This window comes from Varanus komodoensis, unplaced genomic scaffold (assembly GCF_004798865.1).
Source record: "Varanus komodoensis strain SLA01 unplaced genomic scaffold, ASM479886v1 scaffold22, whole genome shotgun sequence".
NCBI classification, from domain to species: domain Eukaryota; kingdom Metazoa; phylum Chordata; class Lepidosauria; order Squamata; family Varanidae; genus Varanus; species Varanus komodoensis.
The window spans coordinates 16,744,485-16,771,272 of NW_025335606.1; the positions used below are offsets into that span (position 1 = coordinate 16,744,485).

The 26,788-nt window shown below is 44.2% G+C and overlaps 1 long non-coding RNA gene across 1 annotated transcript; it reads left to right on the forward strand.

The window, feature by feature from the left end:
• The first annotated feature begins 321 nt into the window (after positions 1 to 321).
• On the forward strand, positions 322 to 26,788 carry LOC123023995. The gene is made up of 2 exons (XR_006414842.1): positions 322 to 1,832; positions 26,618 to 26,788. It is a non-coding gene; the product is annotated as an uncharacterized LOC123023995 (long non-coding RNA).

Consider the following 26,788-nt stretch of genomic DNA (forward strand, 5'->3'; position numbering starts at 1 on the left):
TGGGTAGAAGACAACAGAAGAAGCCCTTGTGGCTTCACAAAAGGCTTAGAGATGATCTGAAAACCAAAAGGGACATGTAGAAGGAGTGGAAGGAAGACTAGGCTACAAAGGAAGATTATAGGCAGCGAGCACGGAATTGCAGGGATTCCTAAAGCTAGGCATGAACTAAACTTAGTGAGGCTAAAGCAGCAAAAAGCCTTCTTCAGATATGTCCATAGTAAAAGACAGAGGAAGGAAATGGGGTTCGACTGATGAGTATGGATGGAAAAATGAGAACAGATGACAAAGAAAAGGCAGAAGTGCTCAATTCCTACTTTGACTCAGTCTTCTCTGAAAAGATCTGTGACCTTCTTGGTGAAGTACAAGCTGAAGGAACAGGATGGCAGCTCAAGAGTGACAAGCAAATGGTCAAGTATCATCTTATAGGATTAAATGAGTTCAAATCTCCAGGGCCCAATGAACTCCATCCTAGAGTCATAATGAAGCTGGTGGAAGAACTCTCAGAACCACTGTCTATTATCTCTGAGAAATCATGGAGGATGGGGCGTGCCAGATAACTAGAGAAGGCCTAATGTTGTCCCCATCTTCAAGAAAAGGAAAAAAGAAGCACATGGGAACAGCAGACCAGTCAGTTTGACATCAATCCCTGGGAAAATTCTGGAGCAGAGTATAAACAGTGCATCTCAAACATCTAGAAAACAGTGCAGTGCTTACTAGAAACTAACATGGATTTCTCAAGAACAAATCCTGCCAGACTAGTCTGAATTCAGACTTTGATTGGGTAACTTCCCTGATGGACTGTGGGAATGCTGTGGACATGATCTATCTTGACTTCCACAAAGCTTTTGACAAAGTGCCTCATGATACTCTGATTAGCAAACCTGTAAAAAGTGGCCTAGATGGAACAACAGTCAGATGGATCCACAGTTGGTTACAGAATCGGACTCACAGTGTGCTCATCAATGGCACCTTCTCCAACTGGAGAGAGGTAACATGTGGGATACCACAGGGTTTAGTCCTGAGCCCACTGCTCTTCAACGTTTTCATGAAAGACTTGGATGAGGAAGTGCAGGGAATGATTATGAGATTTGCAGATGACAGAAAACTGGGTGGGATCAATAATATCCTGGAAGACAGAAAGAACATTCAAGGTTATGTTGACAGGTTGAAGTGCTGGGCTAAAAACAACAGAATAACATTCAGTCAGGACAAATGCCAAGTTCTGCACCTAGGAAAGGGAAATGAAATGCATTGTTACAAAATGGGGAATACTTGACTCAGCAATACTGCCAATGAGAAGGATCCTGGAATTGTAAATCACAAGTTGAACATGAGTCAACAATGTGATCTGGCTGCAAAATGGACAAAAGCTATTTTAGGCTGCATTGACAGAAGTATCTCTTCCAAATCACGTAAAGTGCTAGTTCTTCTCTATTCAGCACTGGTTAGGCTTCATCTGGAGTACCGTGTCCAGTTCTAGGCACCACAGCTGAAGAAAGATGCAGACAAGCTGGAAAGAGTTCAGAGAAGAACAACAAGGATGATCCAGGGACTGGAAACAAAGCCCTGTGAGGAGAGATTGAAAGAACTGGGCATGTTTAGTCCCAGCAAGAGAAGAAATGTGATAGTGCTCTACAAGTACTTGAGGGGCTGTCGGACTTGGTTTATACTGCTGCATGCAATGGAGAAGGTTGCCAGTTGGGCAGCCTTGCTCCACAAGTGTTTGTGGATGTCTTCTCAGCTTGGCTCACTTTCCAAGACAGGGCCCCTCGCGAGAGGAAGTCTACAAATACCAGACAGATGGATTCCATGGAGCTTTGATGCATCCTTAGGTGAGTTTTTCCCAACATGTTTGGCTTATCTCATTGTCCCCCCACTACTCTCATCACTGCTCTGAGGTGACGTGAAAGACAGTAAGGGGGGAGGCAGAGGTGGGTCCTGTATTCATGCTCTCTTTTTGAAAGTGCTGCAAGCAAAGTAGCTTTCCAGCTGAAAGCTAGACAGTTGTGCTAAGAGCTTCCCACAGGAGACTGTTAAGAACTGTATCTACTTCTGGGTTTGTTACAAACTGTGTTCAGAGCTATGTCCAAAGAGCTTTCCCTTTCCTGATTTTCCACTTCATAAACTCTAGGGAGAGGTGTGCTGTAATAGATTACCACAAATATGCAAGTAGAAGTAGCACTTTCAGAAATAATAGCCCATTTTCCCCTTTAAAAATAAAAAGGAGAGAAAAGATGAAGCAAACAACCAGGAAAGTCTCTTGAAAAAACAGGAGCAAAACTGGAGAATCTCAACATTGACGAAATCGCCGATACCTTATGCTGGGTCAGAGTAATTGTTCATCTCACTCAATGTGGTTCTTCTTGAAGTTTGGGACTAGAACTCCCATCAGGTCTACTCATGTGAACAATTGTCAGGGATGATGAGAGTTGTAATTTCAAGCTCCTGGAGGATCCCAGGCTAGTGAAGGCTGAAATTTTATACCTTTCTCCCTTTCTGCTTCGCTTGCTAGTGTGTACTGTTTGGCCATGGCTTTGCAAGGTCTGATTGGGACATGTGACATAATTCGTTTCCCCTCACCTCACCCACAAAGACGATTCTTAACTAGAGCATGATTTATTGACGTTGGGCCCGATCCAATAATTCTCAACTGAGCCTTAGTCCCAGTGATTTGGCCGCTTTGCATCTTCCACTTGGACTATTCCACTTCCATTGTTCTTTTATAGGAAGCTGGTGCAGTCATTTAAGGTTTCAGACCTCTCTTTGCCAAATGCTGCTGTCCCTTATTAGTGAGAGATACCCTTTCCCAAGACTTCAAAATGCTCCAATTTCTCTGAGTACCATTTGCCATCTCAAACATGTGTGTGCCGGAGTGATTTGCTCCTGATTCAGCAAAAGAAACTGCTAAATCAGACAGGGGAAGTGGTGTTGTTGGGGAAATGCACCCATCTAATTTCCATCAGGCTGTTTGTGCTTGCACAGAAGGCTTTAAGGGAATACATCCAAGAAGAGCGCTAGAGAAAATGTATTCTGCAAGGAAAGGGAAGCAGCAGAAGCATCCTGTATTTCTCTGCTGTTCAGCAGTAGCCACTGCCAATGTCAACATGATATGCTTTCAGAGTAATATTTTTCTTGCTTTTAGATTATGCATTCAGGATTGCCTTCAGCAAATCTCTACTGCCTTGCCATCCTGTGGTGATGTTGATTATATGAATTTGCACAGCAGTCCTGCACATCCAACATTTCACTGGGGGAAAGCAAAAAGCAAAGCAAAGCAAGATCATGTGCATGTTTACTTGGGAGTGAGCCTTACTGAATTCAGTGAGACTTCTAGGGACATTGTGCCAAAGTTCCAGCCATAGTACATTTGACACTAAAATTGCAATCCTGGGTGCCTTTCCTTGGGAGTAAGCCAAAGGGCTTACTTTAGAGCAGACACGCAGAGTGTTGCAATATAAGCCATGTGAAGATTTTTCTATTTTTTTCTTTGCTACACAAAGCAACGGAAGCTGCATTCTGCATACCGTGACAATGCATCCTAGTTTTACAGAGAGCAGGGTCCTGTTTGATGGAGTCCCTGAGGACAGACTTCTGTTTTAACGTATCCAACACTGAAGGGCTAACCAGTCCAGGCCCTGTTCCATGAACCATAAGAAGCGACAGCAGGGACCTGAAGTTGCCAATGCACTTGGACGGCAGACTGAACAAGGCACATGGTATGCCTGGGCCTGTCTTTGCCACTCCAGCTAGATTTTTTCCTGCTTATAGCAATTACTTGCAAATTTTGCAGTTTTTACATACATTAACATATCCATAGTCATTCATTCATTCATTCATTGCAAATACATGTCCTGCTTTCTGGCAATTCATATTGTCTTTTTTGGCAATTCATAAAGGACCACCTAATCCTGCAGCAGAACACCACCATGCAAAAGACCTACACAAAACTAGCTGGAATAGCTATCACCCTGGAAGACAGAAGGAAGGTCTAAGCTTGGATACTAGATTGAAAGCAAAAGAATGAAATTCAGTAGAGACAAATGCCAAGTCCCCTAGGCAAAAGAAACCAAATGCATGGATACGATGGGGAATACTTGGTTCGACAATTCTGCAAAAGAGAAAGACCTTGGAGTATTGTGGACAACAGGCTAACTATGAGTGAACAATGCAATGTAGCTTCAAAAAGGCCCAAAGGTATTTTGGGATGCATTAATAGAAGTATCACAAGAAGCAGTAGTTCCCCTATATGCCGCACTGGTCAGGCCTCATCTAGAATACTGCGTCCCGTTCTGAGCACCAAGATTTAAGAAATATGCAAAAAAATGGGAAAGGGTTCAGAGGAGGGCAGCAAAGTTAATCCTGGGTCTGGAAACACTGCCCCATGAGGAGAGACTGAGAGAACTGGCCATGTTCAGCCTTGAGAAGACTGAGAGGGGATATGATAGCACTCTTCAAATTCCTGAAAGCCTGTCACAGAAAGGAAGGAGGAGATCAATTCTCACTGATGCCAGAGTGTTGGACACAGAATAATGAACTCAATTTACAGCAAACCAGATTCAGGTTAGATATCAGGAAACATTTCCTAACTGTCAGAGCAATATGGCAGTGGAACCAGTTGCTTAGAGAGGTTGAAGGTTCTCCCACACTAGAGGCGTTCAGGAAGAAACTAGACAGTCAGCTGAGTGCGATGGTGTAACCTGGTGTCCTGCATCAGCAGAGAGTTGGACCCAATGGCCTTCTTGGCCCCTTCCAACTCTGCTGTTCTATGATTCTATAATTCTACCTGTGGCTGAATAGCAGATGTAGATTGTTTCCTGAGGTGTACTTATATTTTTTTTTCCCTCCCAGGACCCTCCTCTCCATTTGTATCTCACAACAGCCCTGTGAGGCAGGCTGCTGATTGACCCAAAGCCACCCAATGAACTTTATCATCCAGTGGGTGCTAGAACCCAGATCTTCCTAGTCCCAGCCAGACACTTTATCCATGCATACCACACCAACTCCGGTTCAAATTGGACTGCTGTGTTTGGTTCACCAGGTTCAACCAAGAGGTTTTCTTTCACTATTTCTTGGCGCTGAGAAAGAGGAGGAACCAACTGGGTCATGAATTGTTACTATTATCAATTTGATTTCTATACCACCTGATAGCTGAAGTTTTCTTGCCAGTCTGCATCAATTCATAAACATAAGTACAGGACTGAAAATGGGTAACAATACAAACACAATAAAATATAGGATGAAGACCTTGGTGGGAAGAGCCCAGATGCTAAACCCAGAATCAGCCACTGATAAAAGAATGAGATGCCAGGAGCTGATTGCACCAGAGGTTCCGGCTAAGTGACCTCTGCCCAATTATCCTTCTTATCACCAATTCTGCAACCCATTAGAGGTATGCAACTCTGCCTGGGGCATATATTTTTCTACCTGCTGATTGCCATGCCTAATCTAATTGTGAGGTCAATTTAATGTGGCTGATTAAATCACACTGCTAACCTGTGACCTGAGAATCTGGCCAGAAATTTCTGACCTCGGGGCACTATCCTTACTTGGCCTGCACAACAATTCCAGCTAGGGATGCACTCTTTTCCGGACAGACTTCTTAAAGTGACAGGGCATAATACCAGGTGCCAGGGCAGTGCATCTCTCAGGCTTTTTGGCCAAGCAGCTGCCGACATAGCAAAGTGATTCAAGGGTGGGGAGCACGACTGCCCATGCACGCACATAGATTAATATGAACTATAATAGCCCCAACTGGGTTTGTCCACAAAGAAGGGGAGGGTTTTTTGTTGGTGGGGTGGGCAGAGTTGTTGGTCATCCTTTCTTAAATGTGGCCACTTATGAATTACTCAAAAGGGCAAAGGTACCTCTGAAAAACTGAGAAGTGATTCCTGCTAATCTATGTGTACAGATGCATTCATAAGTAATATTAATATTATAACAATAGAGAGAGTGACCAGGTGCCTGGTGGGCCTGCCTTTTTGGTCAGATGTCCAAATGCTAAATGTGGATGGGCAATCGTTCTGTTGATTTACTATTTTTATATGAGAATTAGACTTTCAAAGAAAGGATGGTTCCCCATTAGCCTTTCAAATGGAAGACTGCCCTCCATAAAAGAGGGCCAATGGCTAATGTATTTATCTGTTTGCTTTTTAAAAATATTTCTATACTGCCATTTTGGAAACAGCTATCCAGACAGTTTATAAAGTTTGATAAGACTTTTTCTGGCCATTTCAGGAGCTGGGGTAGTAACCTTGACACTTGGCTGAGGGTGTGTCCATTTTCAGACTAACATGCCATTTATGGCATGTGGATCCTTAACTAACGGTCACAAATTGCTTTGTTCCTCCCTAAGTGTGATGATGCTTGTTCATGACCTATTATGAAATACATTTCAAAACAGCAAGGACAAATTCTGATTTGGCCAGACAGCTCCATGGTTGCTCTTTGCTCTTGAACCTGCTACAGAATCTGTGACTTTCATTTCTGGGAAAGTGTGAAGAACAAACAGAACTTTTGTACAAGTTGTATTTTTGGAGGGATATGAGCAAAGGAAGGCTGCTGTTCTTGCTCAACACAGAAATTGAATGAGGGTAGGAATGCCTCAAAGAAAGGAAGGATCTGTGCATTTTGTTTAGTAATGATTTTTCATCTACTTCATTGCTAAGTTGAGGAGGGTGGCAGCAAGGCTCAAAGTAAAAAGGAATTTAGGCATATATTTTCCAGACTTCGACTCTGGGTGGCTATTACAATTACAATGTATTTAAGCTGGCTGGGGAGGGGGGCAGGGGGGGTTGAGTAGAGTAACCACTTCTGCATTGCCAAATTAATGGGAAAACATCACCCAAGGCAGAGGAAAGAAGACTGTTAGTTGTGAAGTCGCACCTGACCCATCGCAACCCCATGGACAACATTCCTCCAGGCCTTTCTGTTCCGCACCATCCCCCGGAGTCCACCCAAGCTCACACCAACTGCCTCAGTGACTCCATCCAGCCACCTCATTCTCTGCTGTCCCCTTCTTCTTTTGCCATCTATTGTCCCCAGCATTAGGGTCTTCTCCAGTGAGCCCTTCTTTGTCATTAGGGGGCCAAAGTATTTGAGTTTCATCTTCAGCATCAGGCCTTCTAAAGAGCAGTTGATCTCCTCTAGGACTGACCGGTTTGATCGCCTTGTGGTCCAAGGGACTCGCAGGAGTCTCCTCCAGCACCACAATTCAAAGGCCTCAATCCTTTTATGGTCCAGCTTTCACAGCCATACATTGCAAGGAAAGAAATACTGATTTGGAAATGCAAATTTGATTTGGAGTTATAGAAGACAGTATAACTTAAAGAGAAATACTTTTCACCAAGGAAGACTATGACCAGGTGACCTGCATGCTTACTCAGTCTGTTGCTATCTAGGAGCTTTTCTAAATGAGGTTTCTGAACTGGGTTGTTGCAGAAAGAAGACTGGATCTCTATGCAAAGAGCTTTTCCTTTCCTGTTTTTCTGCCTCAAAAATTCTAGATGGTTCTATAGAACTGCAGAATAATGCAATTATGCTAGTGGAGACTTGAACTTTGTTTCAGAGTGAAAAAATACTGCTTTTTCCTATTCCAAAACTGGGCTTCCAAAAGCAGAAGCAACCCTGGAAGAGTGCAGTGTTATCTGTACCACCCCCAAGCAACTGTGAGTAATAAAAGAAGAGTGTTCAATAAAAGCCTTGCTTAGAAAAGCTCTAGGTACTAGTTGTTGGGCGATTTCAAGGCTCCATCCTGCCTTTTCTGGTGCTTTTACTTTAAATCAGACCTTGACTGCACAGCTCTTCAAATAGAGGATGGTTTTGGAAAGAGAATGAACTTCTGGCAGTTCTCCAAAATAGAGCATCCTAGGCCGTCCACCATTGATATGTTGCTCTGAAATACTGAAGAAAATTGAAACTGATGTCCAAGGGCCCACCAAGGTAGGAAGTGCCATGATTTGACAAGATCTTCTCCAACCTGGGCCCAGCCATCATGAGGCGTGCATCAGGATATGCCCCGCTCCTTCCTCTTGACTGGCTGGAACCAAGGCAGGGCTTGATCAGCAAAGAGGGTGAGCCATCCTTGAGCCCCGAGCTTCATGCAACAGCCAAGACAAGCAGCATATTTGCAAATTGACTTCTGCCACAAAGCTGTGCCAGATGAAGGCAAGTTTTGGGCCAGGCAGTTGTCTTGCTTCACCATAGTTCCACCCAGGCCTTATTAAGAAAGACTTGTATCCAAAATGTAGAGAAAGCCTCTTGCTGTCAAGACCAGCTGGGTGGCAGCCCTGTGGTTTTGCAAGCAGCAGCTGACATCACAGAACACCCGTGAAGAATTCCGCTTCTCCAGACAAAGCTCCTGAGATAGCAACCAGGATTGCTGCAAAATGTCAGATGTGAACATGATCCAGGGATAATAAAGGCAACGTCGGGAGAAATGTTACCTCCAACCCTGGCCAATGTAGACATCAGTGCACAGGTTATGCTGAAGTGTAGATGCTCATCATAACGATCCCCATGGCCAAGCCCCCAGCTTGTTTGTGCCACCAAGTCATCTCTGATTTATGGCCAGCTAATGAATGAAAGCCCCCCACCCCCTGTGCTGTCCATGGCAGTTCCATGCAGCTCACCCATGTTCAAGACCGTCTGAAGTATGGTAGCCCCGGTTTTGTCATTTTTGCTTCTAGGGGAAGCTCTGCCTTGCCTTGATCCAGGACCCACTTGTTCTTCCTGTTGATTCAGGATATTTGCAAAGCTCTCCTCCAGCACCATGTTTTGAATGCATCGATTTTCTTCTTGTCATTTTTCTTTACTGTCCAGGTTTCACACCCATACATTATGATATGAAATGCAATAATGTGGATGATCTTGGCCTTGGCCTGCAGTGAAACCTTCTTAACGCTTGATGATCATTTCTAGTTCCTTCCAAGTCCCGGTCTTCTCTGAATTTCTTGGCTGTACTCTCCCTTTGAATTGATGACTGTGGACTGGATTTAATATTCACTTTCATCAGGAGTTTTTTCCAGTCATTGCTGCTTTCTGCCAGTAGTACAGTATCATCTGCATATCTTAAATTAGCTATGGTTCTTCTCAATGCTTTTTTTGTAAACAAAAAAGTTGCCGGAACTCATGTCTTGGAGTCACACTTTTACACTAAAAAAGATTTTCAATTCACCAACTTTTTTTTGAAATAAAGAACGTATTTACCTTTTGCACTTAGCCAGTCACTCTACACACACATAAAAATAATGGTTGCCGCCGGCAGAAAGCACTCAGTGTGCGACCACACACACCATTCCCAAGACGAGCAGTGTCCCAAGCCGAGCAGCACCCTCACAATCAGCACGGACACACAAGCAGCCTGCAGGCGATTCAAAATCACTCCATTGGAAAAATCCGTCAAAAAACGGTGCCGGAACGCTGGTCCGGTGCATTCTATGACAAAAAAAGTCCTGGTTCTGCTGCTAATTTTCATTCCAGTAAAATCCAGCTTTTCTTATGTTATGTTCTTCACTGATATTGAACAAAAAGGGAGATAAAATATATCCTCGTCTGGCACCTTTGCCATTCTTTTTCTCTGCATTTTGTCCTAACTGTAGCTTCTTGTTTGTGATACAGGTTGTGCATCAGGATAATCAAGCGTGGAAGCACACCCACTTCTTTCAGGACCATCCATAGCTTCTTGAGAGTCAGAGGCTTTGCTGTAATATATACACCATAGACCGATCTTTTACTGAAATGCTTTGGTGTGCTCTAGTAGCCAACATATATTTGCAATATGATCTCTAGTGCCTCTTCCTTTTTGTAATCCCACTTGGACATCTGGCATTTCTTGCTCCATACAGGGTAGCCTTCTTTTTTGCAACACTTTGAGCATCACTTTGCTTGTTTGGGAGATTAATGCAATGGTCCCATGGTTGCCGCATCTTTTGCATCTCCTTTCTTGGGGATTGGAATATAGTTTGAACGTTTCTAGTCTGTGGGCCATTGTTTTGTTTTCCATAGTTGCTGACATATATTTGTTTGGATTTGGACTGATTGAAATTCTGCAGCTTGGAATCGTTCTATTGCTATCCTTCTACTCCAAGTGCTTTGTTCTTTGCAAGTCTCTTTGCTCTCTAATATTTCAGTCTCTTCTTCCCAGGATTCCTCTTCAAAGAAGTTGGTCATCTGTTCATCTCTGCTATGCAGATACTCTGAATATTCTTTCCACCTTCTCTTTATTTTCTCCAGGTCCAATAGTTTTCTTTTAGCATACCTAATCTAGTTTTGAATTTCCCTTTGATTTCTTGGATCTTCTGGAAGAGGTCTCTTGTGTTGTATTTCTTTGCACTGATCTTCTGTTTCTTTGCTGCCATGGGAAGGGGTGATGGTTGCCAATCTGGATGGCTTTAAAAGGGGATTGGACTGATTCATGAGGGAGGAGCTGATCCATGGCTACTGGTCTGCTGGCTGTGTACTTCCCCCTTTACCAGAGTTGCCAAGGAGCGTGCACAGGAGGAGGCCCTGCGCCCTTCATGCTTGAGGGATCCTGTGGGCAGCTGGTTTGCCACTCTGTGTACACAGCACTGGACTTAATGGACCTTTGGTCTGATCCAGCACAGCTTTTCTTATATTCTTCTGAGATCTGAGTTCAAGCATCCACTCACCCATGAAGCTTACTAATCTGGGGACAGTCACATACTCTCAGTCCAACCTACCTTACAGGGTTGCTGTTGTGCGGATGAAACGCAGCTGTACAACTTACCTTGGGTTCCTCATAAGAGGGAAAATGTGGAATGTGATTCAATGTAATCATAATTCATCCTTATCCACCAGGAGCATTCTAGACATTTTGAAAAGCCCAGCATTCCTGTCCATTCATGCAGTCGGGGGCTGCTGGGACTTGAAGTCTAAAACATCTGGAGAACACCAGGAAAGGTTGATCTTCAGCTCAGTTTTAGATCTGGGCATGCCTCAAGACTCCTCACCACTGCCTGAATGAATGTGTAGGCAAGGAAAGACAGATTTGCAATGCAGATCAGCGACAGGACAGGATAAAACATTTTGAGCCATTTTGAGCTGGTTTAGACCTGCTTGGCAGAGGACTTGGGGAAAGAATTACACCCAGACATCCCCCCCCCCCCCGCCTTTGCAACTGAATTTGTCCCCAACCCTTAGACAATTGCTAATGGTTAGGTTATAAGCTGGAAGTTGAAGCCTATAATTGTGTTTATAATAGTAATGGTCATGTACCTTGTGACCAGGTATTACCATTCTTGACTGCTCTCTGATCCTTAGCTTGCTGAAAATATTCCACATTTTGGACAGGTAATTGAAGTTGTTTCCCATTTCTTCTTTTAAGCAGACCTAACTGCCAATCTTAAAATCCTGTTAGAATACTTGCAAGCAGCAAAGAATTCCTCTTGCTTTTCTGTGGTTCATCTCTAGATAAACTCCAGGCTATATTTGAAAGAAGAGCTGTTCCTTTTTGGAATTTGGAAGGGTGCATGAAGAACTGTTGTCATTTGAGGTCAAGATAATAACAGGAGGTTAAAAATATGGACTATGTCACACTTTTGAAACAGGCTCTGTAGGCTGTGGTCATGCAAATAATCTTGGCACTAATGCTCCATTTTTAGTCTCCTTCCAGCCAAAGCAAGTGCTCAAGTCACCAGCTGAAGCTTTGTCAATGGAGAATGAATGCACACTGGCTTCTCAGGACTTGTCCTTGTGACTTATTGTGGAAAAAAGCATTGTATTGTTTCCAACACATGCATATCAGATTTTGTTCTGTATCCTTAAATGATCAAACACAGGAATGAATGAAACCTTCATGCGTCAAGTCAGCAGCGGGAAACAATGGAGTGTTTTAACAACATAGGGAAAACAGTACTCTGAGAGCCAATTCAAATGCTCTGAAAAGGCACATGGGGGAATGTTCAAATGGTGTGCCACATCAAAAATATCCATGCATGTGGAAAGCTAGCACAGGATTTCAGCTTAACTGCTCCACATTTGCTAATGCTGCTCATGGACTGAACCTGGGATCTTTCTGCCTGCCAGACATATGCTCTACCACTGAGCTATGGCACTGCAGAGCAGTAAAACATGAGCACCATCTGCATCTTTAAGGCAATCCATCAGTCTGCTAAACCAGAAGCAGAAATCCTCAGCCCATGAGCTGGATGTGGTCTGGGAGTCTCCTCCATCCATTCTGCAGAGGGTGCTGTTCCTCCCAGAAGCTCCCTGCCTGGAAGCATCACCTGGCAGGAAAGGTAAGGCTGCACAGGCTTCTGTGTGCTGCTTCAAGCCACTTCAAGCAGCTTGAAGGGATGGTTCCAAGCAGTTTCACTTTGGAGGCTCCTGCCCTTCCTGAGCAACAAAGATGCTTCGTGTGTGTGTGTGTGTGTGTGTGTGTGTGTGTGTGTGTGTGTGGATAGGGATGCATGTACATATGTGCATGGCATGTGCACATATCCCTGCTGTTTGGGGGTGCAGCTCTGCCCACTGCTAACGTGAGGGAAAAGGTCATAGCTCTGTGCTCAGTTTTCGTTCAGAAGATGCGTGCTATTCAATCCCCGACATTTCCCAGCACAGCAAGAAAGAATCCTGCCTGACAACTTGGAAAGCTGGTCCTGGGCAGTGTCAACAAATCTGGGCTGGATGGACAAAGGGTATGAGGCTGTTTCTTATGTGCCTGACGTGCTTGCCCTGAACCAGTGTAGCCCTCAGGCACAAAAATATCCCTCACGAATGCCTAGAAAACAGCCTCTTGTGAATAGCTCCTAAACAGCTTGAACCTAGTCACACGGGAAGTCTTCTTCCTCTAGGGTTTACTGGTGAACCAAGGGTAAAAGGCCTAACTATCACCACCTACTCAGGACAAAAACAAAACAGTACAAAACAAAATCCCCAACTCAAAAACATCCAGGTAGATCACTACACGCAGGAAATTCCAGAGAGCAGACTGGATGGAATATTGAACATCACTATTGCACCAAAGAGAACCTGAATTACAAGGAGCCAGAAAACCTAAAGAGGAGAGTGCCCCCTGTTTCCTCGTACCACCAATAATGCTACATTAATCGATCTACTGTCCCTTGTACCCCACCCTTTGAAAAGTCGGAAACTTCTTGACCAAGGCCAACAAGATTGGCATGAGCAACACAGTGGCCTGAAAGTGGCCACAACGAACAAGCCTGGCGAAAGGCATGGAAATTGTGCAAAAGAGGCAAACAGAAGCCACCATATGCAGGGCTTGTATGCAGCGTTTGTAGGGTTCTATCCGTTGAATGGATCAACCTTATCAGGATCTTTGCCTCCAAGCATCCGTGGGCTTCTTCGTATGCGCACCCTGGTCTTCCAAAGCGAGCTGGACCAAGAGGAACCTGGTTGTGCAACTGGCAGCCTTCTGTGTCGGCTGCAGCAGCCCAGATGGCAGCTTCAGGTGGTACTGAAGAAGGATATTGCTTGCACAGCACTTGGGGCTCGATGCCTGGCAAGCACCCCCAGAATGCTGGGCTTGCTCACCAGGAACTCAAACTCGAGGCTGCTACAAAGTGGACCAGAATCCAAGGAGCTGAGCCCAGGGAATGTGACGCATTCCTAGCTCTGAGCAGATTCCACATACAGTCCCACTCGGATGGGTCTTAACCATGGAACTGGCACTCAGCCACGAGGAGGTGGCCAGTTTCACAAAAGCAGTGTATTCAGCTAGAATCCGGACACCAGGCTGGGGCAATCACTGCTGCTTCAGCTGCAGGAAAGGCTGGGCCAGCCCCCCCATTGCACACAGTGAAGGAGCCACCTTGGGCGGCAGCTGCCGAGGGGTAGGAGTGGCAGTGAACGTTCGGAAGCAAGGTCTGTTTGCCAGGAAGCCTGCTCTCCTCCAGCATGGAGGTCAGGGAAGATTCAGCTGCCACTCCGCCCACCTTCTGTGCGTGGACTGGTTGCAGGCTCCATCTTCTGCTTTCCCTCAAGTGTCCGGCACCAGTTGGAGCCATTCATGGAAAATCTGGTTCCATATATATTGTTGCTATTGTTAGGTACCATCAAGTCATCTTCAATTTATGACAACCCTATGAAGGAGAGCCCTCCAGATATCCTGTCCGTGGCAGACCTGCTCAGCCGTTGAAAACGCTGGGCTGCGGCTTCCTTCATGGAAATGATCCATCTCATGATTGGTCTTCCTCTTCTTTTTCTGCCTTTGACTTTCCCTAGGTCATGCATCATTCGGTTAGCATTTAAAAGGCTTCACGTCTCTAAGAGGACCGTACATTATTCTCTGAACTGGATGGGCTTTCACAGATTGAATAGAAATGCTGTGTGCCCTTCTTACATGCTATCCAATGTGGCTGCATGCAACCCTCCAAACTGAGGATTATGGACATCTGCGTCCCAGAACACCCCACTGCACTGGTTCAGGTCACCCTGGTGGCTTGAAGCGATAGCCAGTGTGGGAAGAACCCAGCCAGCTTTGAAGGCAGAGGGGGGCACTCCAAATGTGGAGTCTAGCCCCAGCTGCAAACCACTTTCCTGAGGTTGGATGTGGGACTTGGCATCATCCTGTTGCAGCCTAGAAAATGACTAGTGGCCATAGGATAGCAATTGATTTAATTCATGAACTCAATTTACGTATTTATAAATGAACTCTATTTATTAATGAACTCAGTTTATTCAAGCTATCTAAAATTACTTCTAGGTCAGCTTTAAGAGACTAACAAAAACAACAGATTGGATTTCTTCTTCACCTTCTGTCTCTTTTTTTCTGTTGAAAGACTGACAACATGACAACATACAAAATATAAACCAGCTAAAATAAAATTCTACTGAAATATGGTGACTCCATATTACATACCTATTCTGTCCCATACTATCTTCTGCCAAAGCTCTCTGGACAGTTCACAAAACAAAAATTTTAAATTGTAAAACAGAATAACATAATGAAACATAGAAACAGTGCGAGTCAGGTGGGGTCTCCCGGGCCATCTAGTCTGACCCCCGGCTCCAGCCAGCTCCGCTCACGACATGTCCACCATGTGCATGTCTAGCTTATCTTTGAACACCCTCACAGATGGAGCCTAAGCCACATCCCGTGGAAGCCCATTCCATACCCTCGGGGTCCTGACTGTCAGGAAGTGCTTCCTGGCATCTAAATGGATCCTAGGTAATGAAACCAGAATGAAACATCTTAAATTTAAATAAGTTTTATTTCTCCTTTAGAATAGAAATATATATATAAAAACACCAATCCAAGGTTAAAGTCAGCAGCAGTGCAAAGATTAAAAAAAAGTGCTAATGCCATTTTTAAATCTGACACCATTTTGAAAGCCATTCAAAGCATGAAAGCTAATGCCATTTTCAACAGGGCATCAGAAGAGCCCTGCGGGCTGAGACCAAGACCCCATCTAGGCCAGTATCCTGTTAACACAGTGGCCAACCTGCAGCCCCACAATCAGGACTTGAGTGCGTCTGCACCCTTCCACCCATGCTCCCCTGCAACCAGTCTGTGTAGCCACATTGCCTCCGATACTGGACTGTCCTTTCCTCATTTTCCACTTGAAGAAACTTTAAATAGGTTAACGATGCAAGACAGTGGAAGCACAGTCAATACAGCTTCCACATTCCAGCTGTTCGGTGCTGTTGACAAAATGTTTTTCTACAGTTAACTAGAAGTGGCATAAATGAAAGTTTCCACATGGCCATGCCCTTCCCCGCGGCCAAAACCTTTCTATAAAGTTTACTTGCAAGTTCAATTCAGAAAAGATCCTTTCCAATGTGAATCATAAGTTTCCTCTCTGTAGACGCTGGCTATTTGATTGCTTCCTGTTCAGTGCAACAGGGGCTTTAGAGCTGAATTGCCTTTTCATCTAGATAATATTTCCTTCAAGAAGTGTAGGTATTCAATTGTTGGTTTCTTGGTTTCTTTCCCTCTTTTTTTCTTTAAAGAGGGAAAGGAAAGAAACTAATGTATGGGAAGCAATATTTAACCCCATCCCTTGAAAACAGAGGCAAATCATTACTAACCCCGGCCATGCAGAACAGGTAGTAATAAAATGGCCAACCAAGAAGCTATTGATCAAAGGTAGAGTAGTCCAAGAAAGCCTCAGCAGTGTGGGCAGGCTCATGTCTCAACCGTGCGGAAGAAAATTCACCATAAATTAGGTATGAAAAACAGAGGACAACAACTCAGAAAAACATTGCAATGCAATGATTTCTGAATGACCATGTCTGTATACTCCATTTAAAGAGCATGAACAAATTACAGCCATTTCAAAGAAAAGTTCAATGGTGTCTTTCTGCTAGTGCAAAGTTTCTATTGCTTTGTTTTATGGTAGATGATTTTTATTATAGGCTTTTATGATAGATTTTATTGCATATGATCCCTTGATGAAATTAGAATGCAAACCAGTGGGACTGCACGTGACTCTCCACATTCAGATTCCAGGGTGCTTCTCCCACTCTGCAAAGCTGCTGGACAGCTGGTTTCAGCTGTCTAAGTGCAGCACTTCAGGAAGGGGGTGGAAGCACCACCAAAATACTTTGCGTCCTAGTGGCACCAGTCTGCTCTACTCCTGTCCCTTCCACCCAGGACCCTCCCTCTGAGATCTCTTATCACCTTGTAACAACAGCCACTGGGGTTCTTTCTCTGCTGATTGCAATGGGAGTGGAGGGAAGGGATTCAAGTGTGGAACTCCAGATTTGAATTTGGAACCTTTAGGAAAACCCTGCGGTCCTCTGGAGGGGGATCAGTCATTTAGTTAACGATTGTTGCATGTGTTATGAATTGTTTTTCTTATTGAAAACTTGTGGAGTTTAAATTCAGAATGACCTGATATAGGAAGTGCAGCTTGTGAAATCAAAGTTCATAATCCTTTTCTGTATGCTATTCCAAGAGTCTGGAAAGAACAGAAATCACATACACTTCTCTCTCTCTCTCTCCCTCTCCCTCTCTCTCTCTCTTTCCAAAATCTGAAGCTCTTTCTTAGTGAACCAGTGATGAATGATGATATTCTATCATATCATCACTATAAGCAATGGTTTTGCATGTGGCATTGTGGGTTTACTGATTATATAAGCATGTTCCATGTTTTGAACCAGTACTGGAGAAAGGGTGTGGGATTTTAGTGACTCAGTATTTGGAGAGAGGCTGGACAGCTGTTGCAAGAAGCACTGAGGGAGGGGGGCAGCATTTGACCATCATGGTTACCAAGTGTAGTAACGAAGTGATCTTTGTTTACTATAACATTAGTGCCAATGGAGTTAAGTTAGACACCACCACTCTGCAGCAATCATGAGTTCTTTCCAAACTGCTCAAATGGAAAGGTGTTTCACTGCCAGTTTTTTTAGAGTTTTGGGATGTATCAATGATTATCAGCAAGGCAAGGCAACGCAAGACAGAAGGATGGACAAAAGGAAGGAAGAGACAATCACCCATCCATCCATCCAGGGAGACGGTGGAGAGTGGTGGAGGAGCAGGTGGGCATCCTGGCATAATGTCTATTAATAAAGCTTTGGCACATCCTTAGGGAAACTACAGGAGGGGGAGATTTAGGGGCAGGGGGCATGGCACCAAGGCAAAGGAGGCTACCAGCAGGACTGCCTGACAATGGTGTCCCTGGGAGGTGAGATACTGCAGATTAGTGGTAAAGCATTTGGGCTACATAAGATCTCAAATCCTGTTCCTTCCCAGCTTCAGCTGGAAAAGATCCCTCTGGAAAGCTGCTCTCAGTGTTGCTCACGCTGAACTCAGCAGGTGACTGCTCCTAACAGCTAGGATGGTGAAATTAGAGGAAAAAGCAGTCGGTGGATCAACCTGGGATTGTGCAAACACAAGCTGAGAAGTGTAGAGGTTACTGGGAGGCCAGCAGCCAAGGCCGCCAATGTCCCTTTGTGTGTCTGGATGAAGGTGGAGCTGCTTCAGGCAGTGCTAACAGGCTGGTAGGCTGCATGAATGGCAGACTGCAGAGTATGTGCTGGAAATGGAAAATGGCCACTGTCTGACCACCTGGAGTTCAGTGCATCCTGGACATTAGAGGAGGAAAGAGGGTAGCAGGCCAGGGGAAGACGTGGGGTTTGGCATGAGCGCACATCTAAGGATGTGTGAATCAGCAAAAATCGAGTTCACTGACGTGCTTTGAATTCCCAGTTAAAGCTTGTTCTGCCTAGAGCCTGTACTGGATTGTAAGCCGTGGGGTGGGGTGGGGCTGTTTTTGCAGGAAAACCCATGTGTATTTTTGTGTACATTTCCTAAATATATATATATCAACTGTGTGCATCTTTGAACTGTGTGCTTCCCTCTTCCATTGACGGAAACACATTTGTGCTGTCCCCCCCCTCAAAAGGATGCATATTTTCATGTACATTTTTCAAATGTAAGCATGTCATTGAACACTTTATTTATTTGTTTATTTAATTATAATCAGAGGAACTGCATTGCTTGCCATGGACTTATAATAAACTAGGAGGTGCCACTGGACTCACGTTTTACTTGGGGTTTCCCCACAGGCAGCTGACTGGTCAGTATGTGAGCAGAAGAGAGGACAAGACGAATGCTTGGTTTGATTCAGCAGGGTGGTTCTTATCGGAATGCTTAATCCCATCAAAGTTGGTGGGCATTACTACATCTTGTGATGCCAAATCCCAAAGCTTAACTATGTACTGCAAGAAGGAGCTTAGTTGACTTCACCAAAGGAATATGGATGCAATGTCACAAACACAGGTCTGATTTCCAAAGAACTGCATTTTCCCATAATTTTGGGCCAGGGAATCTAAGACAGGTGATGAAGATTCACAGAAAGTGACACTATACAGCAGGAAGGATGGAGGCATTTGGGCTTTGCAGCAAACGGGAACCGCAGCATGTGGTGAGCCAGAACTGAGCTGTGTCACAAGATAATCATCGCTTCATGGCCGGAGCAGCCGAGCACAGCCCATACATACCAGGATCAGCAAGGGTAGGGCTTCGAAGTCCTCCAAGTACAGCTTTTCTTGGCCAAGGGTATCCCCATGTGGTTGGACTCCTTTTAGGCCACCCGTGCTCTGGGAATGTTTTCCTAGAGTGTGGGCTTTTCTTGGCTGGTGTCTCAATGGAATTAGGGTTTTGATGGTTGAGTCTTCCTGATACATATGCCCTGCCTTTGCCTTACCAATTCCCATGTCAGCAAGTTATGACAGATACATGTTTGGTCCTTGACACATCTACATTTCCTTCACAATCAGAAATAGAAATTGTGCACTAGGTTCAGGATTATTATTATTTTTGAATATTTTATTGAAGTCTATTATGGGACTTAGTTGTTTCAGGTTTAGGCTCTAAGTAATAAGGGAGGCCTGGTGGGAATATATAAAGGGAAGAAGGCTGAGATCTGTTCCAATGGCCACAGTCTGGAGAAAGATATAGGGGCTAGAATGGATCCTTGGCAGGCAGATCATCTAAAGTATTTCATTGCTTGTATACGTGAAATATATTCAACCCTGAAGGAAGCAGTTCCAGTGCTGCTTTTGCTTCTCTAAAAAGAGGCCTGATAAAAGCAGGGCTTTGTGACCAGAATGTGAGCACCAGAGAGAACGATGTACTGGCATCCAAATATCCCAGATCTCATATTTATGTGAACCACATTCTGTTTGGCAGTCAGACATTCTAGGAGTGCCACTACAGGGCTGAGTGAGAGACCCCTTAAGATTTAGGAAGCCCTTGTAATGTTTTTTTTATTAAGAGATAGACAGGAAGAACGTGGGTGTAGGTGAATGACAGTCCTACAAGACAAATCCCTAAAGAGGAGTCCCTACAAGCTTTATCTCCATCGTTAGCTTGCTCCAGCCCTTGTCTCCAAGTGTTTCTGTTCTTCTGACCATGAAACTGCTGCTTCAAAACTTGATTGGTGTCTTATTCAGAAACACAGACAGCTGAGATATTGTTAAACATTAGCCCCCACTGAGGAAAGATCAACTGACCATCCTGGATCATTAACCAGCAGTCTCCTTAAGAAAGGAATGTCTGGCCAGCTCCAGTAAGGAGACAACTCATCCTTGCTACTTAGTAAGATGTCAGATAAGTGTATGCAGGATGTGAACTTCCCACTGCAAAGTTAACATGCAACAAGCCTTTAGAGAGATCTTTCTGTTGCATTCTTTTGACCTGCAGCTTGCTCACCTGCATTAGAGTATCTCAGTTTGCTTGCTTGCTTGATTTATTTGTTTTTATAGACCGTTCTATAGCAAGCACTCTAGGTTTTTGAGCCAAAAATCTATCTGTGAACAAGACAGTTCAGATCTTACCCTTTTGCCCCATACCTTTTGGGATTTAATTGAGAACATTGAAGTTGTGCTGACTCAGCAGTATTCAGATGTCATGGTAAACTGCATTTTGCCAAAATGAGCACAAGTTTTGCCTCCCCAGCCCCAGCTTCTGCTACTTCCGCTACAAAATGATGTTGTAAACTTCTGCCTTTGATTCACTTCAGCCTGCCATGGCATGGAACGCTGAAACTGTGACTAATCTTAATTGTGGTTCATTTAAAGAAGACTGTTTTGTAACCACATGTAGAAGTTAGCTTGTTTGAAATTAGCCATAGTTAGCCTTAACCACAGTTTCCCAGGTTTGGGTGATAGGGCAAGCTGTAGAGGGGGAAAGGGGAAGAAAAAGTGAGGAGGGAAGGGAAAGCACAGAGGCCTGGGTGGTGAGGAGTCTTGGCTCATTCACGACTTGTAAAAGCTAAATTATAGTTTAGTGTGACATCTGAACTCAGGCACTGGCTGCATTCACACAACACGACAAGTATGCATGGTTATCATGGTTTACAGTTTTTTTAAAAAAACAACAACCCATGATCAACCTGATAATCAACTCTTTTCTACATTATCATGGTTTCCATTCATTCCACACAGTCTTCCTACTTTTGGCATATATCTATCAGCCACTGATAAGATATATGAAATTCAATCCCAAGGTACATCGTCCCCTTCCCATGCTGCTTGCCTCTTCCTCATTGGTCCACATATGAAGATGGATGGCTGGAGCAGTTCCTGCATTGTGACTCCTTCCAAAGGACTCTGGGATAGTTGCATGCCAGGAGTGTAAAAACCATGATCCTGGGTTCAGACAGCATTACGAGACACGGTGGTACAGAGAAACCATAGACCAAACTATTGTTTCCTAGCATGGTGTCTGAAGACCAGAATTACTATGGTGAAATACTGTGACTGGGTTCAGACAACACCAAAGACCAACTATGGTAAAAAACCACCACGACTTGCTGTGTTGCCTGAACCCAGCCACTGTATCTCATTTAAGTTATGTATTTAGTTATTTAAAACATTTATACCCTGTCCTATACTCAAAAGCGTCTCAAGGCGGCTTATTTGCCATACATCAGCACACAGCATCAGTAACTGTAAGTCACAGATTGACTTGACACTTCTAGGTCAATGAATAGTTGCTTATTCTCTAGTTCCTTGTCTTTTTTCTTTTCCACGAATTATTGCTGATTTAGCAAGGGTGGGGGACTCTTGCCAGCAGAAGGAAACCACCATTATTTACATTGCATTTTTGACCACGTTAACACCCTGATAAATCAGATCCTGTCTGGTTTTCCTTCCATACTCTATCCATTGTTGTAAAGAACAGGGCATAGAAACCTTCACATTAGCATTCCAGCTGATATTTCTGCACCAAAAGGGGTTTAAATGATGTCTGGCCATTAATATAGAATACAGAATCTATATTAAAATTCTGAGTTTAAGCTGATTGGCTGTTTGATATGTCTGGATTTGAAATCAGTCCTAGACATTGGTTTGTTTCCAGAACCTGCTGAAGACTTTTTAATTTAAGAAATCTCCCCTGATTGACTAGTCACTTATTTACAATTGTCATTCTGGTTTTTATTTTTATTTTTCCCTTTTACAGATCACCACTCTGGAACCTGTTTTGTTATGGAGCTCTTTTACAAATGCTACTTGTGACAGCCAGTTAATCTGCAATTCTGTGATGCTACCCATAACTAGGGATGTGTGAGGAGTCTGCTGGGGGTAGGAATCCACTGGATTTCAGCTCCCAGGCTCCAGTCTGTTTGGTGTGTCCCCAGGTCCAAGTTCATAGAAACAGAATCATAGAACAGCAGAGTTGGAAGGGGCCATGAAGCATTGGGTCCAACCCGCTGCTGTTGCAGGACACAACTTTACACCATCCCATTCAGATGGCTGTCCAGTTCCTTTTTGAATGTCTCCAGTGTGGGAGAGCCCACCACCTCTCTGGGCAGCTGGTTCCACTCCCGTATTGCTCTGACCGTGAGGAAGCTTTTCCTGATGGCCAGCCTGAATCTGGGTTGTCCCAACTTGAATTGGTTATTCCATGTCCTGCACTCTGTCATCAGCAAGAAGAGGAACTGTGCAAGCAGCATCCCTCTTCAGGCTCCGAGTCCCATGTTCTGTGCAAGCAGCATCCCTCTTCATGCTCCGAGTCCCATGTTCTGTGCAAGCAGGACCCCTCTTCCACACCACATGCAGCCAGCTTTGCACATGATGCAGAAGAAGGCTGTCAGTTGTGTGGCCTTTGTTTCATGAGCATTTGTGGACTTCCTCTTGGCTCGGCTTGCTTTTTAAGATTGGTCCAAGCCAAGAGGAAGTTCATGAATGTTAGAGGCATGGATTCTGATGAGTTTTGTCACAGTTCTACCCATAACCCCTCAAACTTGGGGAATTGTGGGCATCCTGTGCAGCGTAGGGTTAGGGTGTTTGGCTGTGTAAGTGTGGTACTTAGAAGCAGGAGTGAAGGAGGCTGAAGGGCCACCAGGATGCCTTGCCTTTTGGTGTCTGTCTGTTCCCTTCCCCATGCCTTGGCATGTGCCCAAAAGCCTTCTCCAAGGTTGGGCTTATGATCTTGGAGAAGCAGATGATGTGGTTCTTGCTGCACAAGCCATGAGGGGTCAAGAGGGGGATTCAAGTGTGGACTCCCAGCTACGAGTTCAGAGCAATATGCTGACCTCGTAGCTGGTAATACAAAAAATCCTGTCAGCCATATGGAGACTGTCTGGTGGCCGTATGGTTGCTCAGCCCATAGGTCACTGAAAATGTGGAGAATGTGGGAGAGCAAGGCCCTCTCACCTCCTTCCCTTAGTGTTCTGATGGCACTTGGCGAGGCTGAAACATTCTGCATCAGAGGAGGGACAAAATGCTTGCTAGCTTGCCTCACTAGGAACGGGGGAGAAATTCTCCAGTTTGCATTTGCCAGAAGGCACCAAACCCAGTTCTCTCCTGCATCCCAGAAAACTGCCTGGTGCTGGGAAGAAATGTTCAAATTCCAGATATGCTTTAGGGCAGCACAATAGTTAAGAGTTCTCGCTTTTCCACTGCCTTCACCCACCCCAAACCTCTTGCTCTCTTTTTCGAAGCTAGTTAATTCAACATTAGGTAAGTCCCTCTGGCACCGTTCCCAGAATTTAACAGTGGGGGCCTTGTGAAATGCTAAACGATGTGCATAACAGCATTCAGGCCCTCCACAAGCCGAGCCGTCAAAACATTTGCTGCTTTGAAAATGTGTTCTTCAAAAAAGAAAGGAAATAAAAGGAAAAGGTGGGGGGACAAGGCATATGGAACGTATTATATTTGGTAAAGTTTTGACAGTCCATCCCAAGAAAATCTTCACAGAGCTGCAAGACAGAGGCCTGCCTTTTAGGAATGAGCATCGCTCCCAGACTGTTCTTTTGCAACTTGGTGCATGCAAATACCACAAGGGAACATCCATGAGCATAGATGTCTGGTCTCTTTCCAATGCCTTATGCACAAGGCTTAAACGTAAAAATGCGGTCTATTGCACTTCAGTTGCTTTCATGTTCACTCCCATCTGCACATTATTCTCTTGACTAAAGGTGTTGATCCATGGTCCTTTGAGTGACTTAGCAGGGCGAGATGCTCCAACTTGGTGCATTCGCTGCTTTGGATTCCTCCTTTTCTAGGGACATTGGCAGAAAGGAACAGCTTGTCTCCTTGGAGATGCAAAAGACACTTGTCACAGAAGAGAAAGAATTGTAGTTTAAGCACCACCTGCCAGCCTCCTCTTCCTATTAATTCTCTCCTATATGACTAGAGAGAGAGAGTGCAACAAAGCTGTCTTTTATTTACATCACAAATAACCAGCAATATGGGAACTTTGCATGGTGATTCAAGACATAATGGAATTAGACCAGGTTGGTGGGTGACAAAGCTGTTTATGGGAAATGGAATTAGTGGGTGGATTTAAAGAAGCAGATAGATTTGCAATTTTATCAAATTATTTCCAAAAAAGACAACAAAAAAGGAGAGAAAATTTTTATATCTATAGGCCAAATGTACAGCCATTCTGCCTGGGCTTACACAGTGGGATCTTCAGTTGCTACTCCTTAAGTAATAGGGTGGCCATATGATCTCTTTTACAGTCCTCTGGTCTGAACCCATATTCTGTCTGAATCTCTGTCCAGTATAAAGGTTTTAAAAAATCTATCAAAAGGAAGAGTTGGGCCATGAAATTTCCCACCAAATTGCCAAGCAACCCATGTACCTTGCTCAGTCGGCTATCCAGGTGCGGATGATGGGCAAGGTCAAGGTGCAGTCCTTGCATCAAATGGTATTTTGAAGTTCAACTGGAGTTTAGAGAGGACTTTAAATAGAGGATCATTTTTATTTATTTATTTATTTATTTATTTATTTATTTATTTATTAAAACATTTCTATGCTGCCCCATTTGCCGAAGCCTCGGGGCAGCTCACAACATAAATTAAAATACAAAAGATAACAACATAAAATAAGTCGCCCTGGCCAGATAAAATAAGTGAATAATATTAACAATTAAAATGACGCTTAAATAAAAAGGTCTTCGCCTGGCGCCAAAAAACAAATAATGACGGCACCAGGCGGACCTCTCTGGGGAGCGCATTCCATAGATTGGGCGCCACTGCAGAGAAAGCCCTCCTCCGAGTACCTACCCTCCTAATTTCTTTCATGGAGGGTTCCTGGAGAAGGGCCTCTCCCGCTGATCTCAAGGGGCAGCTGGGCATATATGGATGTAAGCGCTCCTTCAGGTAGCCAGGACCCAAGCCGTTTAGGGCTTTATAGGTCATCACCAACACCTTGAATTGGGCCCGGACTTCAATGGGAAGCCAGTGAAGCTGACGGAGGACTGGAGTCATGTGAACATAACGCCCAGTCCCCGTCAGCAGCCTGGCAGCTCTATTTTGAACCAATTGAAGTATCCGGACCGTCTTCAAGGGTAGCCCCACGTAGAGCGCGTTACAGAAGTCAAGGCGGGAAGTTACCAGCGTGTGTGTCACTGTCGCCAGGCAGTCGTACAAATAGGAGAATGTCCTTTTCAAAACATCCACCTGGATACGCTTTATGTACACTGGGGCAGGATAAAACCTGTGAGGTTAACCAGCCACTCCCAATGCAAAAGAATGACTCAGGATGGTGGACATGGAACTACGGACCAATGGACCTCTGAGCACCAGATCAGCCCAGGATGTTGTGTTCAGTGGTAGGAAATACACTTGCACACAAAGCCTTTCACACAGGCTTTTCTCCTGAGCTTACTGATTTCAGCAGCCTAATTTAGATGGGAAATCACATTTTCGTTGCTGCTCTTATTAAACCATTGGGAGTTGGACACAGTCGCTGATCTGTTGCAGGCTGCCCAGTGATCTCCCAGCGCATCCCATTCCGTCCATGCGCATGTCGGATGTACACAGCAGCATGTGCAGAGACAGAGGAGGTTCTTGTGCTCTGCTGGATTGGGGTCACTGGAAATAACCCCTAGCCCCAAATGGGTCATGCTTTGAACTCTTTGAATCTCAAGGGAACACTCAGGCAGACTTTTACAGGCACACGTCATGGGGTTTCTCCTACAGTGGGCTTAATCTGCCGTTGAGCCTGTTTAAGTTAATATCTGATTGTTGTTAATGTAGAAGACAAGGAGAGGAGAGGCACTGAAAATGCAAGTAAATGTTCCGAGCTATGTAGATGTTAAGCCAGTATCACGAAGCTGATGAGAGGGAGTGAGAGGCTGTATCTTTAAGCTTCATGTGTTAAATCACCCTCAAAGCTGCATCTTAAGATTTCAGGCAAATGTAGCTGGAACAAGAGTTCATCTGGTGTATGTGGACTTTTTTAATAAAGATTTTTATTAAAATTTTAAACTAAAACTAAAATCATCAATAATCAAATACATCGGACGTACTGGGTCAGCCCCCTACTACATATCTGTTTAACATTCTATAGTCATATTCAAATCGATTTATAAAAATTTAAAAACATCTTTAAATCTAAGCCAAGCCGTTTCTCCAGCCAATCATAAAAAAGGTCCCAAGTCTGATAGAAGTCAGTATCTTCTTTCTCCTTCAGTGATAGAGTCAATCTGTCCACTTCTGCACAATCCAGAATCTTTTTTAAAATCAGTTGCTCGGTGGGTAATTCCTCACTCTTCCTGTATGGAGCAAGCGCAGTCCTCGCTGCTGTGATTAAATGTAACATCGAATACATTTCTTGTTTGCTAATATCTTCCAGTATGATGCCTAACAAGAAAATTTCAGGTTTAAAAGCTAAGGGGTTTTGTAGCATTTCCTCAAGCCATTTATGTATTTTAATCCAATACTTTTTCACATATTCACAGGTCCGTGTATGTGGACTTTCTAACTGGAGAATTTTACTGTCAAGTTCAGATCACCCTGCTGAGGATACTGCTGTTATTTCAAGAGCAGAAGCCTATAACTGAAGATGTAGCTGGATATTTCAAATTTATCATTTATTAATATTTCATTGTTATCATTCCTTACCTCTACAA